At 38.7% G+C, this 15,082-nt stretch overlaps 1 protein-coding gene across 31 annotated transcripts in view; it reads right to left on the bottom strand.

The window, feature by feature from the left end:
* The window catches only part of ACER1 (alkaline ceramidase 1), an 82,744-nt gene that overhangs the window by 40,527 nt on the left and 27,135 nt on the right, over positions 1-15,082 (bottom strand). For 5 of the 31 annotated variants that reach the window (XR_012489153.1, XR_012489147.1, XR_012489150.1 and 2 more), the window contains exon 1: positions 340-1,694. The exons of 8 other annotated variants lie outside the window; for them this stretch is intronic. The gene's annotated coding sequence lies outside the window, so the exon portion shown is untranslated. Of the gene's footprint in view, positions 1-339; positions 1,698-1,743; positions 2,817-15,082 lie in introns of those variants that run through there. 18 more of the 31 variants (XR_012489142.1, XR_012489148.1, XR_012489141.1 and 15 more) reach the window with 12 other exon arrangements.

Consider the following 15,082-nt stretch of genomic DNA (forward strand, 5'->3'; position numbering starts at 1 on the left):
GACTTTAGTTAAGACTAACTCACTCAGGTACTAATGACTTCTTGTCTTTCTGGACTAGTTGGTAAAATTCATTTCTTGGATTTCCCAGTCTCTCCTGTAACCTTTATAATAGGCAATGACAGGCAACAGTTGGAGAAAAGAAATGAGTATCATTATCCCTTTCATAAATGAGGAAACTGAACTCAGAAAACCTGGGGCAGGGAGAGAGACTTGTATAAGATCAGGAGCAGAACTAAGACTAGAATATAGGTGTCCCTAACTCTCAACCTGGACCTCCAAAAGATAAGCACTGAAGCCTGAAGAGTTCTGGCAGGAGGGAGAACCCCCCTGGCTGCTCACCAATAGTACCTCACAGGAAATGTGGCCCTGGAGGCTTCTCTCTGGGTCTTGCTCAGTGGATAGGGGAGCAGAGATGAAGATCTGATTTAGGGGTGGGGGGCCCACACCCCTTCTTCTTGCCTCACAAAATTAGTGACAGGGCCCCACCTACCCCCAGGCATTCAAAGAGACACGAGGGCCCAGGGAGTGGTTATGTGCTAATAGTTATGTCATGGGCCCCATTGTGCTGGTCATTCTGAGGGAGCAGGGATGGTGACCAGGTTTATCCTCAAAAAAAAAGGGGGGAAGCTGGGCAGGAGAGGAAAAAAATCGAAAAAATATCTTTGTACTTGGACTTCTCTGAAAACTTAGATTCTCCTGGATAATCAGTTAGCCCATGTAGTCTGAGTGTATGTATTATCTGTATCTATGAGCAGGTAAGGAGGGCAGAGATTGAGACTTATTCATCTTTGTGTCTCCTCCTCCCTGCCTCTCCTCCTTCAGTACTTCCCAAAGGGCTCTGCAAGGAGGAGAAAAGTTTGTTAAATGCTTGTAGTTGGAGGAAAGAAAATCAAAAAGAGATGAAGTTTGAGGAGGGAAATAGGAGGAATAGGAAGGGGGGAGATGAAGGAAGAAAAGAAGATATTAAAGAAAAAGAAGGAAAGAAGGGTGGGGGAAAAAAGGATGGAAGTTAATAAAGGAGAAAAGGGGAAGGGCCAGGAGCAGAAAGAAAGAAGTCCTTGAGATAGGAAGGAGAAGATAATGTCACAACTTTTGATAGTGGGCTCCAGTCTCTAAGAGTCTGATTTGAGGCTGTGGGAAAACTGGCTGGTCCTGTGTGCCTGCTTTTTTGCAATCTTCTTGGCTGGGTGACAGCTACGGTTAGTCATTATGGAATCTGGGGCAGCCTGTCAGAGCTTCCCTTGCCCAGGACTTTAGGCCTGATCTGGCGCTGTAGGAGTCTAGAAACTGCAATAGAAGGGGAGGAGGGGAAAAGGCACGGGCTCTGGTCTTTCTGTGAAGGAGCTACCAGATAGCTTGTTCCTGTGGCCCAGAAGTGGCCCTGGGCTGTGTGTCCTCGGGCCCCCCAAGGCAGACCCAAGCAGCAGAGGGGCAAGGAGAAAGTTCTGGAGAATCTGGGCAGATTCTTGATGAAGCAACACTAAACTAGACCTTGAAAGACAGGGAGGCAGGAAAGGCTTAGAAGCGCTTTGCCCCTGTGATGGATGGTGTATATAGGGAAACATGGGGGACATGGAGGTCCCTGTCCACTATGGGAGGCTGAAGGATGAAAGCAGCCCCTAGAAAGGGGGAGCATGACCAGAACAGCTGAAGAGGTGCATTGGGAAGAGACAAGACACTGCCCCACTGAAGACAGACACTCCTCTTTCCCTATTACTTTCATGATCTGGCTCTCACACAGACCTGTAAATGCCGTTCTTCACTTCTGTAAGGAGTCTGTTGATCTTCCCTATTTGCCAGATGTTCTCAGCAAGTATCCAGTTTTTCTAATATTGTTCATTTTGTACTGATGTGTCTTCAAGGGAAAAAAAGTAAAAGCCCTAAACTTCTGAAAGTATAGGTCATTTTGGGACAAAAAGAGAAAAGAGATTTTCTTTACCATTGGCATTTCTACCAAATGCTCCAGATTTTTATCGATAGCCTATTATTAAATTCAATAGAATCAGAGCTTAAAGTGAATCCAGATAGGCTTTGGGGTTCTCTTAGACACCAGTGAAGAACAATATTCTGGAAGGAGAAAACTTGATAAGTGGAAGCTTTTCTCAGAAGCTTGAAATCCTTCTCTCCCACTGTAGTTCAGGCTTTAAGAGCCCAAGGATTAGAGGTGAGGCTGGTGACTAAAAGCAAAACCCCACTGGAACCCCTGAAGGGAGTGTAAATCTGGCTATCTACCCACATGTGGTTTAGGGGTCAGAAAGAGAGGAACATGTTTTCCTCTTCAATCCCCAAAACAAATTTAAAAACCCCCTTCACATGGCTCCTGCTTGGGTTTTTGTTGTTGCAGTTTTTAGCTTTTACCTCAGAAGGCATAATCACAACCATACAAATTTACTCCCCTAACAGGTGGGAGCCATAATCCCTTTCTTCCTCTTTGTATCACCTCAGTCTTTGGGGAGGAAAAAGGGATTAGGTTCACAATTTAGCTGGGTTCCAACCTTCCCATCCCCTTGAGTCCCAAGCATGCTGACCTGACCAGCTGCACCATCTTGCCTGCAAGATCTCCCTGGCTTCAACCAGACTCCGGAACCTGAAGTAAGGGAGGAGAAACAACAGAATAGAAAAAAATCCTTCCCCCTCCCCCTCCCACCAGGCTTACTTCTCAGGGAGAAAGGGAAAGGAAGTCCTTTCCTTCTTCCCTGTTTACTCCATGGAGCCCATGCAATGTCTGAACTGTGCAACCTTCACCTTTTGGATACAACAAATTGAGATGCTGAAAACAGCAGAAAGACACTGGCAAAGATTCAGTTTTGCCAGTTTTAAAGACACAGAAAAGACAGTCAAAGGGAACCACATGCTAGGAGATGAAATTAGGCAAAATGGGGATGTTCAAAGGCTCCTTGAGACAATCTCTGGGCATGTTACACATTTCCTACAGTTTGAAATTTGCCATCCTAGGAAAGTTAGTGCAAAAATGATTCTTTTTTTCACATCATTCATTCTAAAAACTGAACATTTCTCTATGTTCTCTGACAAGGCATAAGCAATGTCCTTTTACTTGCTTCCCCACTGCCATACATACCATCAAGTTTCAAATATCATATGAAATCTCAAATGTACAGATGAAAATCAAAATATTCTCAAAATTTAAAGTTTTATGGATTTATAGAAGAAGGTAGATTTCAAGAAGCAATTTACAAAATTGACCACTATGCTTATTTAGTTTTAACTTTATAGTACTTCTTTCCAACCTTCAAGACAAAGAAAGGACTGCTCAAGCAGAAAACCTAGTCCACACTAAGCTTTTTAAGTTACATAGAGTTCTCCCACAGAGATAAGGGAACTGGAGTCAACTGAGTATTGCCCCTTTCCCAAATGAGAAAACTCCTGGGTGGAAATTTTTCCAACAATTCTCTCACAATGCATTAAGGTCACACAATTGGTATCTGCCAAAACAGGGCAAGATAGTCTAAAGGTTCCTCTAGAATATTTGATCCCCACAGAAGTCTAAGCAATTTTCTCTGAGCAGTCTCAAATCTGACCTGGTTGATGGCCTAGGCTAAAAGCATTCTTAGATACTGTAGATTGTCTCTGTATCCTAGGAATCTCCACATCTGAAGCTCTAAACAAGAAAAGTGCTACATCTATCAGGTTGGACCAAAAAAAGGAAAGTGATAAATGTTGGAGAGGATGAGGGAAAACCGAGACATTAATACACTGCCCTTGATCCAGCAATAGTACTGCTAGGGATCTCTAAAAAGGAAAAGAACCTACATGTGCAAAAATACTAATAACAGCCCTTTTCATGATGGCAAAATATTGGAAATTGAAAGAATGCCCATCAATTGGGAAAATGGCTGAATAAACTATGGTATATGAATATCACATCACACAAAATGATTATGCTATAAGTAATGATGAACAGATTTCAGAAAAATCTGTTATTATATGATCTCATGCAAAATGAAATGAGCAGAACCAGGAAAACATTGTATACAGTATCAGCAACATTGTGTGATGATCAATAATGATCAACTCATCACTTCATAGCAACATAATGATCCAAGACAAGTACAAAGGACTCATGAAAGAAAATACTCTGCATAACCAGCTAAAGAAAACTAATGCACTCTGAATATAGATTGAAGCATATTTTTGCTCTTATCTTATTTTTTCATGCTTTTTTTCCTTTTAATTTGTTTCCTCTTTCACAACTGTGACCAATATGAAAATGTTTTAAATGATAGCACATATATAAACTACATCAAATAGAACCACCATCTTCAAAAGAGGGGAGGGGAGAAAGGAGGAAGAAAAATTTGGAACTCAAAATCTTATAAAAATAAATGCTAAAAGTTTTCTAGACATGTAACTGGTAGAAAAATACTATTAAAAAAAAAAACTGTTGCCTATGGCCTTATTCTCTCCAACACCAACTCAAACCACAGTAGTATGAGGGTGTTAAAACAGAATAATAAAACAGATTTTTAAAAAAGCTATAAGGGAGGCCTCCTCAAGAAAGAGGGAGTGCAAGAGTTTTCCAAACCATGAGCACACCCTATTTGGGATTGTTGGGGAGGGGGCAGGCAGAGAGCAATTGGACTTATTCAGATGAGGGCATCAATAAATATTAACTCCTATGGAGACACATTCTTTTTTTTTTTTTAATTCATTTTTCCAAATTATCCCCTCCCTCCCTCCACGCCCTCCCCCCGATGACAGGCAATCCCATACATTTTACATGTGTTACAATATAAGCTAGATACAATATATGTGTGTAAATAACATTTTCTTGTTGCACATTAATTATTAGCTTCCGAAGGTATAAGTAACCTGGGTAGATAGACAGTCGTGCTAACAATTTACATTCACTTCCCAGTGTTCCTTCTCTGGGTATAGTTATTTCTGTCCATCACTGATCAACTGGAAGTGAGTTGGATCCTCTTTATGTTGAAGATTTCCACTTGCATCAGAATACATCTTCATACAGTATTGTTGTTGAAGTGTATAGTGATCTTCTGGTTCTGCTCATTTCACTCAGCATCAGTTGATGTAAGTCTCTCCAAGCCTCTCTGTATTCCTCCTGCTGGTCATTTCTTACAGAGCAATAATATTCCATAGCCTTCATATACCATAATTTACCCAACCATTCTCCAATTGATGGACATACATTCAACTTCCAGTTTCTAGTTACAACAAAAAGAGCTGCCACAAACATTTTGGCACATACAGGTCCCTTTCTGCTCTTTAGTATTTCTTTGGGATATAATCCCAATAACAGCAATGCTGGGTCAAAGGGTATGCACAGTTTGATAACTTTTTGGGCATAGTTCCAAATTGCTCTCCAGAATGGCTGGATTCTTTCACAACTCCACCAACAATGTATCAGTGTCCCAGTTTTCCCACATCCCCTCCAACATTCATCATTATTTGTTCCTGTCATCTTAGCCAATCTGACAGGTGTGTAGTGGTATCTCAGAGTTGTCTTAATTTGCATTTCTCTGATCAGTAGTGATTTGGAACACTCTTTCATATGAGTGGAAATAGTTTCAATTTCATCATCTGAGAATTGAGACACATTCTTTTTTAAATGAAAAAGTTCAAATCAAGGTCAACAAAAGCAAGATTAACCAAGCAATTCATTCTGATAAAGACTGCAGTGAATTGATTATTTAATATGGTATTCACAAACAAGGTCAACTTTGGACTGGCATTGTTGAATTCTGAGAAGGGCACAAGCTGCCATGATCAGTCATCATTACCATCAGTCAGTATGTTGCCTTGTCCCTGATGAATTTTATTGCGTCTTGTTGCGCTTGAATGTTGATAGGTTTTTACTAACTGCTAAGTCGGAACTTAACAATTTTCTAGTTCCGGCCTTTAGGGGAGTTTTACTCCTGTGAACTCCTGGGGAGGTGTAACATGCCCTCCTAGCAGTTACAATTACTAGTCTGTCCTAGACCCAACAGAGTACCTTTGACCACTGACCTCTGCAATGTCAACTCTACCCGGCTCGCCTCCTCTGAGGCCTTCAAAGGTCTCTGGCCACAATCTCTTGAATCTATAGTTTAATAACCGGTAGCGCGCTCAAGGACAGCCACGTGTAATCTTAAATTATACCTACTCACATAATGCCCTGACTTGTTGGTTCCTGAGTGAACACCTGGTCAGAAGACCCACGTGTTCTCTACCAAACTCCTTACCTCTTTCGGTACCCATCTCAGCTTGGCCTCCCAGACTAGGGAGCCAGGGTAAAGAGCGCCAGGTTAAAAAGAGAGACTGCTGTCTGCAGTGGGCTTATAAAGGGCCTGTGAGGTCTCACACACAGCCAACCAGCGAGAGAGTTGTCACACATTACAAAGCTATCTCAATGTGGCCAAGATCCCACCTACAAGGCAGTCCTAATATCCATAGAGATTACTTCCTGGGGGACTCAAATCTCCCATTACACTGTGTCCGCCCATTTAAAGGGCCCTTACAGGGAGGAGCTTACATGTTTAGGAGGAGCAAGTTCATTGGTAGAAGTAATCTTCCCACAAGCCCTTGTGTTATCCCACACCCATTCTCTGGGAGGATAAAAGAGGGCGGCACTCGAGAGATTGAGAGTCTTGTCTGGGCCAGAGTTGGGGCTGCTCTCTGGAGGAAGAGGAGTCTCTACATGAGGTCAGAGTTGGCGGCAGTTGAGACAGCATATCTCCTCCCAGAGAGCAATCAGCAGTTTCTGGAGACAGCGGCACATTACATATTGGCATCCACAATGCGGGGCAAGGACTTTTGCTTATCCTGACAAGGATTTATTCTGAGCCTTCCAGAGGATCTAGCCCAGACCTTCGCATTTAAGGACTTATTCTAAGCCTTTCAGAGGAGCTAGACCGGACCATTGCAATTTGGCGCCTGAACAGGGACAGACACGATCCTGATTCCAGTGGAAAAGACTTTCTGACACAGAATTAACCGTGAGTAACAAGGAAACTTTGTTAAAAGATTAAGTGAATGTTCTAATAGACAAATAAGGAACTTAACTTGTTAAGGGCTAAACCAGCAATCTCTTATAGCTGAAATGGGGCAGATGTTAGCTAAAGACAATCCCTCCACCTCAGCCAACTCAGCCCCAGCCCCAGCCCCAATCAGGAATGGTACTATAGAGAGTATAATTAAGATAATTGATGAGCAGAGTTTACTTGTAACCTGGGTACAGATTGCTAAACTCTTGGCTGCATTAAGACACACGTCCCCTTGGTTCTTAGAGGAAGAAAAAATAGATAACTGGAAGCTAGTGGGATTTGAAATGAAAGAATTTCACACAAAAAATGGGCCTTGTTCAATTTCTGCAGAGGTATTTTATATCTACAACATAGTTCAATTAGCCTTAAACTATCAAGCAAGTTGTAGAAGGAAAAGTTTTAAAAATGAACAGAGGAAGTGTGAGGAAAAAAGGAAAGATCAAGATCTTGCCCAAGAGCAAAAGGATTTAAATGAGGAATTAGGGTGTGATGACTCTGATTCTCTTGAAGAAGCTTCAACCCCACCTAGAGAGCAGATTATTGATGGGCCCACATCAACTCCACCTTCAGAGGTGGAGGAAGGAGGAGGGGGAGAGGCAGAAACACAAAAAAATTGCCTGTGAAGCAGCCTAAGCCTATGACAAGATTAGAAAAAGCATTGGTTAAAAAAGCTAAGAGAGAAGGACAGGATATAAGTGATTTTATACATGCATATCCTGTGATTGAAGATATTGACTCTGTAGGTCAAAAAAGGAGAAGATATGCACCTTTAGATTTGAATAAAATTAAAGATTTGAAAAAAGGTTGTACCCTTTATGGGGCTACATCAGCTTATGTTAAAATGTTACTAGATGGTTTGTCTTATGAAGTCCTAACCCCGAATGATTGGAAATCCATAGCAAGGACATGTCTAGAACTTGGACAAAACTTGTTGTGGCTTGCAGAGTTTCATGAATTATGTAAAATTCAAGTCAGATGCAATTTGAAAATAGGAGTTAACACACAATTCACTTTTGAGCAATTAGCTGGTGAAGGTCACTATGGAGAGAATTCAGAACAGGTTAAATATCCCATGACAGTGTATGAACAAATTGCTAAGGCTGCAATAAAAGCTTGGGGTGTCCTCCCTGGACAGAAAGATCGTGGAGAGGCTTTCACTAAAATAGAGCAAGGTCCCAATGAACCTTTTGCAGATTTTGTGGGATGTTTGCAAACTGCTGTCAAAAGAACTATTGGAGAAAATGCAGCTACAGAAATAATGACCAGACATCTGGCTAAGGAAAATGCCAATGAGATTTGCAAAAGAATTATATGGGGATTAGACAAAGATGCTCCTTTAGAGGAGATCATAAGACGATGTGCCACAGTGGGAACAAATGCTTTTTACACCCAGACTATGATGAACATGGAAAGATAGGGTAGGGTCCCTCTTGGCAAAGGACTTCTAGAGAAATTCGTCGATGTTTCCAATGTGGAAAAAGTGGACATCTAAGAGCTCAGTGTAGATATGGAGATAAGAGTGAGAAGACAGAGTGGGAGAACAAGACCAATACCCCATGTCCAAAATGCAACAGAGGGCTCCATTGGGCAGAGTGTAGACTAATTCAGGGAAACGGGATAAGGGGCCCAGGTCCAGGGCCCCAGGCAAAAAAGACTTGGGGCATGATGGCAGCTGATGTTACACCCAAAGAGCCTTTAGAAGGTCAGGACTCTGATTTGATCAACCAACAGAAAAGCATCACATGGCAGAAAGGGATTACCTGATAAGTCAGCCAAAAGGCAATCAGATTGCAAGAATGGATTACACTTGGGGAGAATACAGGCCTTTTGAACCAACAGAGCTGTGTCCAGTGCAAACAACTCCAATGTAACTGATGAGAAGAGATTTAGAAAGTGGTAAATAGAAGGAAATTAGATAGGTTAACTGCCTGGGAGAGAGGGTTTGCTTGTATTTTAACAGACAGAAGGAAACAGATGAAAAAGGAAACAGATGGGTGGCAACAAGCACTTGGAGAGAGACAGAAAAAGAGAAAGACCTTAAAACAAAAGAGGAAAATCTAAGAAACATCTGACACTAAAAGAGCATAGCTAATAAGAAGACTGTTAAAGAACTTTAAAACCAGCAGGAATCATTAAATTTCCTAACACAAGATGAGACTAATGGACAATGGACTTATGGACATTTATAAATTCTCAATTTATGATTATTTGATCATGTTATTTGTTACATACTTCTAGCATGTATTATGTTACTATGTTACTATGTGTTTATATAATCTATGTAATTATGTGTAATGCCTCCCGTATTGATGGATTTATGTTTCAAAGTCATGACCACCCTATGTTCTAAATCAAAAGAAAGGGGGAGATTTCTGGGTCTCTCCAGAAATCTCTGAAGGGCTCAGAATAAGTCCTTGTCAGGATAAGCAAAAGGCCTTGCCCCGCGTTGTGGATGCCAATATGTAATGTGCCGCTGTCTCCAGAAACTGCTGATTGCTCTCTGGGAGGAGATATGCTGTCTCAACTGCCGCCAACTCTGACCTCATGTAGAGACTCCTCTTCCTCCAGAGAGCAGCCCCAACTCTGGCCCAGACAAGACTCTCAATCTCTCGAGTGCCGCCCTCTTTTATCCTCCCAGAGAATGGGTGTGGGATAACACAAGGGCTTATGGGAAGATTACTTCTACCAATGAACTTGCTCCTCCTAAACATGTAAGCTCCTCCCCAGGAGTTCAGAGGGGTAAAACTCCCCTAAAGGCCGGAACTAGAGAATTGTTAAGTACTGACTTAGCACTTAGTAAGAACCTATAATCTCATTATTTCATTATCACTTAGTAAGAACCTAACAGAATGTAGTATGTAAATTGAAGTGTGTAAGCTAAAAAAAAAAAAAAATCTCTTTGCAGAAATTGAGAGTACTACAATATTGGTTGTTTCCCAGAAGTCATTAATTTTTATTAAGGGCAATATAATAAACTGGTTTCCCTCCAAAATGATGATTTTTTCAATATTCAATTAATTTGAAGATGGTTACAGATAATATTTTAGAATTCTCAATTATTAATCTAAATCTGTCTACTATGCGCCAAGCAAAGTGCTAAATACTGGGGATACAATGAAAGGCAAAAGGCAGTCTGTGTCCTTGAGGAACTTACACGGTAATAAGGGAAGACAACACATAAAAAAGAAGCTGAGTCAGGGCATAAATAAGTCCTACAATGGATGGGAAATGATCCTGACATGAGGAAGAATGAGGGGTTCAAGGTAACAATAAGTTGTAAACTTGGGTGCCCAGAAGGATTGAGGTACCCCCAAAAGAAATAAGTCACTTCAAAGAGTGAAAAAGACAATTATTTTATTTGGGGCATTTTGAGTTTGAGATGTCCATGGGATAGCCAGCTTAAAATTTCTAATGGGCATTTGGTGAGGCAAGATAAAGCTCAGGAGAGGGCTACATATGGAGATCTGGGAATCATTTGCAAAGATTTAAACCTATGGGAGCTAAGGAGGTCACCAAAAGAGAGGGTCTCAACCAGAACCTTGAGATATATCCATTACTAGGGGCAGAAATATGGCAGATGACCCAGAAAAGGAGACTGAAGAGTGAGTAGTCAGACCAGGAGGAGAAGAACCAACAGAAAACATCATGGAACTCTGGAGAAGAGAGCGACTACCCAGGAGCAAAGAAACAGCACCAAGGTGACCAAGAGACACAGAACGATGAGGATGGAGAAAGGGCCATCAGATCTGCCCACTAAAAGACCATTGGTAACTTTGGGAGAGCAGTTTCAGTTGAAGAATGAGATTCCAAAAGGTAGAAGAGTAAGACAAGTGGAAGAAATGAGAGCAGGTAACTTTTTCTAGATGAAGGATGGAGATAGGATTATAAATAGCCCATAACTACATAAATCTAAACATAAAATAAATAATAAGGAAGTTAAGGACATGAATAGAAATTAAGAAAAGTTAGATATGATAGAATTCTGGAGAAAATGGAATGTAAAGAAAGAAATATACCTTTTTATGTGCTGTACATGGCATCTTCACAAAAATTAACCAGGTATTGGGGAATAAAAACCTCACCAAAAAATGCAGAAAATCAGAAATAGCTTGAGATCATGGTAGGATTTTTTTTAAGATAAGGAAGATGTGGAAATAAATGTGGTAAAGTATGGGCAGCAACTCTGCTGAATTCTCCCAACATTCCCCTCCAAATCACTTTAAAATCAATCTTCAATTCAAATTCTGGAGTGAGAGTCCACAAAAAATGCCAGAGACTTTTTTCCAGCCCAAGATAACTTAGGAGGATGTCAAGAGGTGTCACAGAGACACCAGAGTCAGAGCATGTACAGCAGCAGCAGCTTCAGGAGCTCTCAGCCCAGAGAAGGCAAAGGGCTTGGAGCCCTGGCCAGAAAGAGATCACGGCGGACCCTTTGCTGGCTGGGGTGCCTATCGCTTATATACAATTCCAGGGTAAAGAAGACCCCCAGTATTTCTGGGGCCCAAGTCACAGTTCCGGAGCCAAGAGGGGTGCTAGAAGTTGTGGCTGCAGGGGTCTCTACATGAAAAGGACCAGAGGCCGGCCAGGAGGCAGTGACCACACCTCTCCTAGGATCGTATCACTTTGGAAGCACTAAAAACCTACAGATCCCAAGAACTAGTGCTAAAAACAGCAGGATGGAAAAACTGAAGCTGGGAAGTATTCTTTCCATGTCAGGAGCAAAGTTCAACTTTAATGTAAATTAAAAGTCAAGAAATAGGCTGGGAAAATAAGCAAAGAACCAGGCCAAAGGACCTGATCATAAAAACCTATTTTGGTGACAGGGAAGAATAAGACAGCTGTAGCAGAAATCTATTATGCTTCAGGACAAATTAAAAAAAAAAAAAAAAAAAAGCAGATATGGCAATCTTGATCATAGACAAAGCACAAGCATAAATATATCTAAAAGAGATACATAGAGTGGGACAAGGTGAATTATAGAAGGATGTGCAAAATTATGGTAGTGGGATATAATGAGAAAGGGATAAAAAGAGAAAAGGTGGGTGTTTAGATTAATGGGAATAGAATAAGGTCTGTAGATCTATGGGAATAGGATAAAGAGGGAAGGAAAAAGTGGGAAGAGAAGATGAGAAGAATCCAAGGGTTGGAAGAAGGATAAGTAATAACAAGGCAAGTAAAGAAGTAGAATTATAGATATACACCAACACTATAACAAGGATTAGGAGGAGAATTCATTAAGAAAAAAAAAAGTGGGGCTAGTAATCATTGATCTCAGACAAAATTATACCAAAAGACTCAATCAAGAGAGAAATTTACATTATACATCAGCCATATTAATAATTTTAGATGCATATCTATAAAAGAGACAAGAAGGGATACTACATTTTGCTAAAAGTACCACAGACAATGAAGTAATATTAATACTAAACATATATGCATTAAATAGCATAGTATCCAAAGTTTTAAAGGAAAAGTTAAATGAGTTACTAAAGAGAAAAACCATACTAATGGAGAAACCTCAACTTTCCCTTCCCATAGGTACGTAAATATAACTGTAAAATAAAAATAAGGAAGTTAAGGAGATGAATAGAAATTGAGAAAAGTTAGATATGATAGAACTCTGGAGAAAACAGAACAGAAAGAAAGAAGTATATACTTTTTTATCTGCTGTAGAACATAAAAAGCTCACCAAAAAAAGGCAGAAAATCAGAAATATTACATGCTGCCTTTCTAGACCATGGTCCAATTTACATTCAGTAAATGGCCATGGAAACTTAGTTTAAAAATTATTTAGAAACTAAATAATAAAATCCTTAAAAAATGAATAGGTCAAAGAACAAATCATAGAAACAATAAACAATTTCATTAAAGAGAATTACAACAATGAGATAACATATAAAAATTTACTGGAAATCACCAAAGCAGCACTTAGAAGAAAAATTTATATCTTCAAATATCTAAATCAATAAAAGAGAGAAAGAGCATATCAATGAATTGTGCATGCAACTCAACAAACTAGAAAAAGAATAGGTTAAACATCAAATTAGAAATCCTGAAAATCAAAGAAGAAATTAACAAAATTGAAAGAAAAAAAAAAAAAAAACCATTAGGAGTAACTAGGTGGAACAGTGGATACAGCACCAGTCCTGAAGTCAGGAGGATTTGAGTTCAAATTTGATCTCAGACACTTAATACTTCCTAACTGAATGACCATGGGCAAGTCACTTAATGCAAATTTGCCTCAGCAACAACAACAACAAAGTAAAATTATTTTTTTAAAACCAGTAAAACCAGTTATTTTTTTAAACCAGTAAAATAGATAAACCATTGGCTAATTTAATTTTTTAAAAAGGAAAGAAGAAAATTTACCAGTTTCATATTACCAGTAACAAAAATGAAAAGAATAAATGTGCCACCAATAAAGTCATAAAATTAAAGCAATTACTAAAAGATATTTTCCCAATAATATGCCAATAAATCTTACTGTAAATGAAATGGATGAGTATAAAATATATAAGGTGCCAAAATAAAGAGAAGAATAAATAAAATAAATAACCCCCTTCTTAGAAAAAGAAATTAAATAAGCTATCAATGAGCTTCTTAAGAAAAAAATCCCCAGGACCAGAGGGATTCCTAAGTGAATTTTATTATACCTTTTGAAAACAGAAGCAAAGGTGAATTCCTACCAAATTTCTTTTACATAAACATGGTGCTTATACCTAAACTAGGGAGTATAAAAAGAGAGAAGCAAAACTATAGACCAATTTCCCAATGAACATTTATGAACAATGATATGATAATATATTATAAAAATCATATGCTACAAGTGGGTGGGATTTCTACTAGGAATGCAGGATTTGTTCAATATTAGGAAAACTAGCTGCATAATTTACCACATCAAAAACAAATAACAATCATGTTTATCTCAATAGATACAGAAAAAGCTTTTGACAAAAATGCAATACTCATTCCTATTTTTAAAAAAATACTAAAAAGCAAAGGAATAAATAGAGTTTTCCTTAAAATAATAAGTGGTATCTATGTAAAATTACCTGTTGAAACAAGGGTTGAAACAAGAATGTCCACTATCTCTACTGTTATTCAACAGTGCACTAAAATGCTTGCTATAGCAATGAGAGAAGATAAAGAAATTGAAGGTATTAGAATAAGGAAGCAAAACTATCACCTTTTTGCAGATAATATGATGGTATACTTAGAGCATTTTAGAGTCAACTAAAAACTAGGTGAATTAATGAACAACTTTAGAAAAGTTTCAGGATATAAAATAAAGCCATCAAATCATTAGCATTTCTATATAATACCAACAAAGTCCAAAAGGAAAAGATAGAAAGAGAAATAAAACAAAATAAAGTATTTGGGAATTTACCTATCAAGACAAACCTAAGAACTGTATGTACTCAATAAAAAAATACACAAATAATGATAGATCTAAACAAATAAAAACCAATTGCTCATGGGCAAACTCAATCAATATAATACAAATGATAATTCTACCTAAATTCATTTACTTTTTCAGTGCCAAACTACCAAAAATTATTTTATTGAGCTAGAAAAAAAGTTAAATTCATCTGGAAAACCAAAAAATAATATCAAAGGAGTCAATTAAAAAAAAAAAACGTAAAAGAAAGTGGCTTAGCAATGCCAGATCTCAAACTGTATTACAAAGTGGTAATCATTAAAACAACCTGGCACTAGCTAAAATATAGAGTAGTAGAAAATAAAGAATAGTAGAACAGATTACCTACACAAGACCATATTAAACGACTATAGTCATTTAGTGTTAGATTAATACAAAAATCCAAGGTTTGGGGGCAAGAATTCAGTATTTGACAAAAAACTACTGGAAAAACTGGAAAACAGGTTGGTAGAAACTTGATATAGATTAACATCTCACACCCTTATACCAAGGTCAGAATGGGTACATGATTTAGACAAAAAGGGTGATACCATAAGCAAATGAATAGCATGGAAAATGTCAGAGCTATGGATAAGGGAAAAATTTATGGCCAAACAAAAGATAGAGAATAGGAAGTAAAATAAATAATTTTTCATTACATTAA

Source organism: Sminthopsis crassicaudata, chromosome 1 (assembly GCF_048593235.1).
Source record: "Sminthopsis crassicaudata isolate SCR6 chromosome 1, ASM4859323v1, whole genome shotgun sequence".
In the NCBI taxonomy this organism is placed as follows: domain Eukaryota; kingdom Metazoa; phylum Chordata; class Mammalia; order Dasyuromorphia; family Dasyuridae; genus Sminthopsis; species Sminthopsis crassicaudata.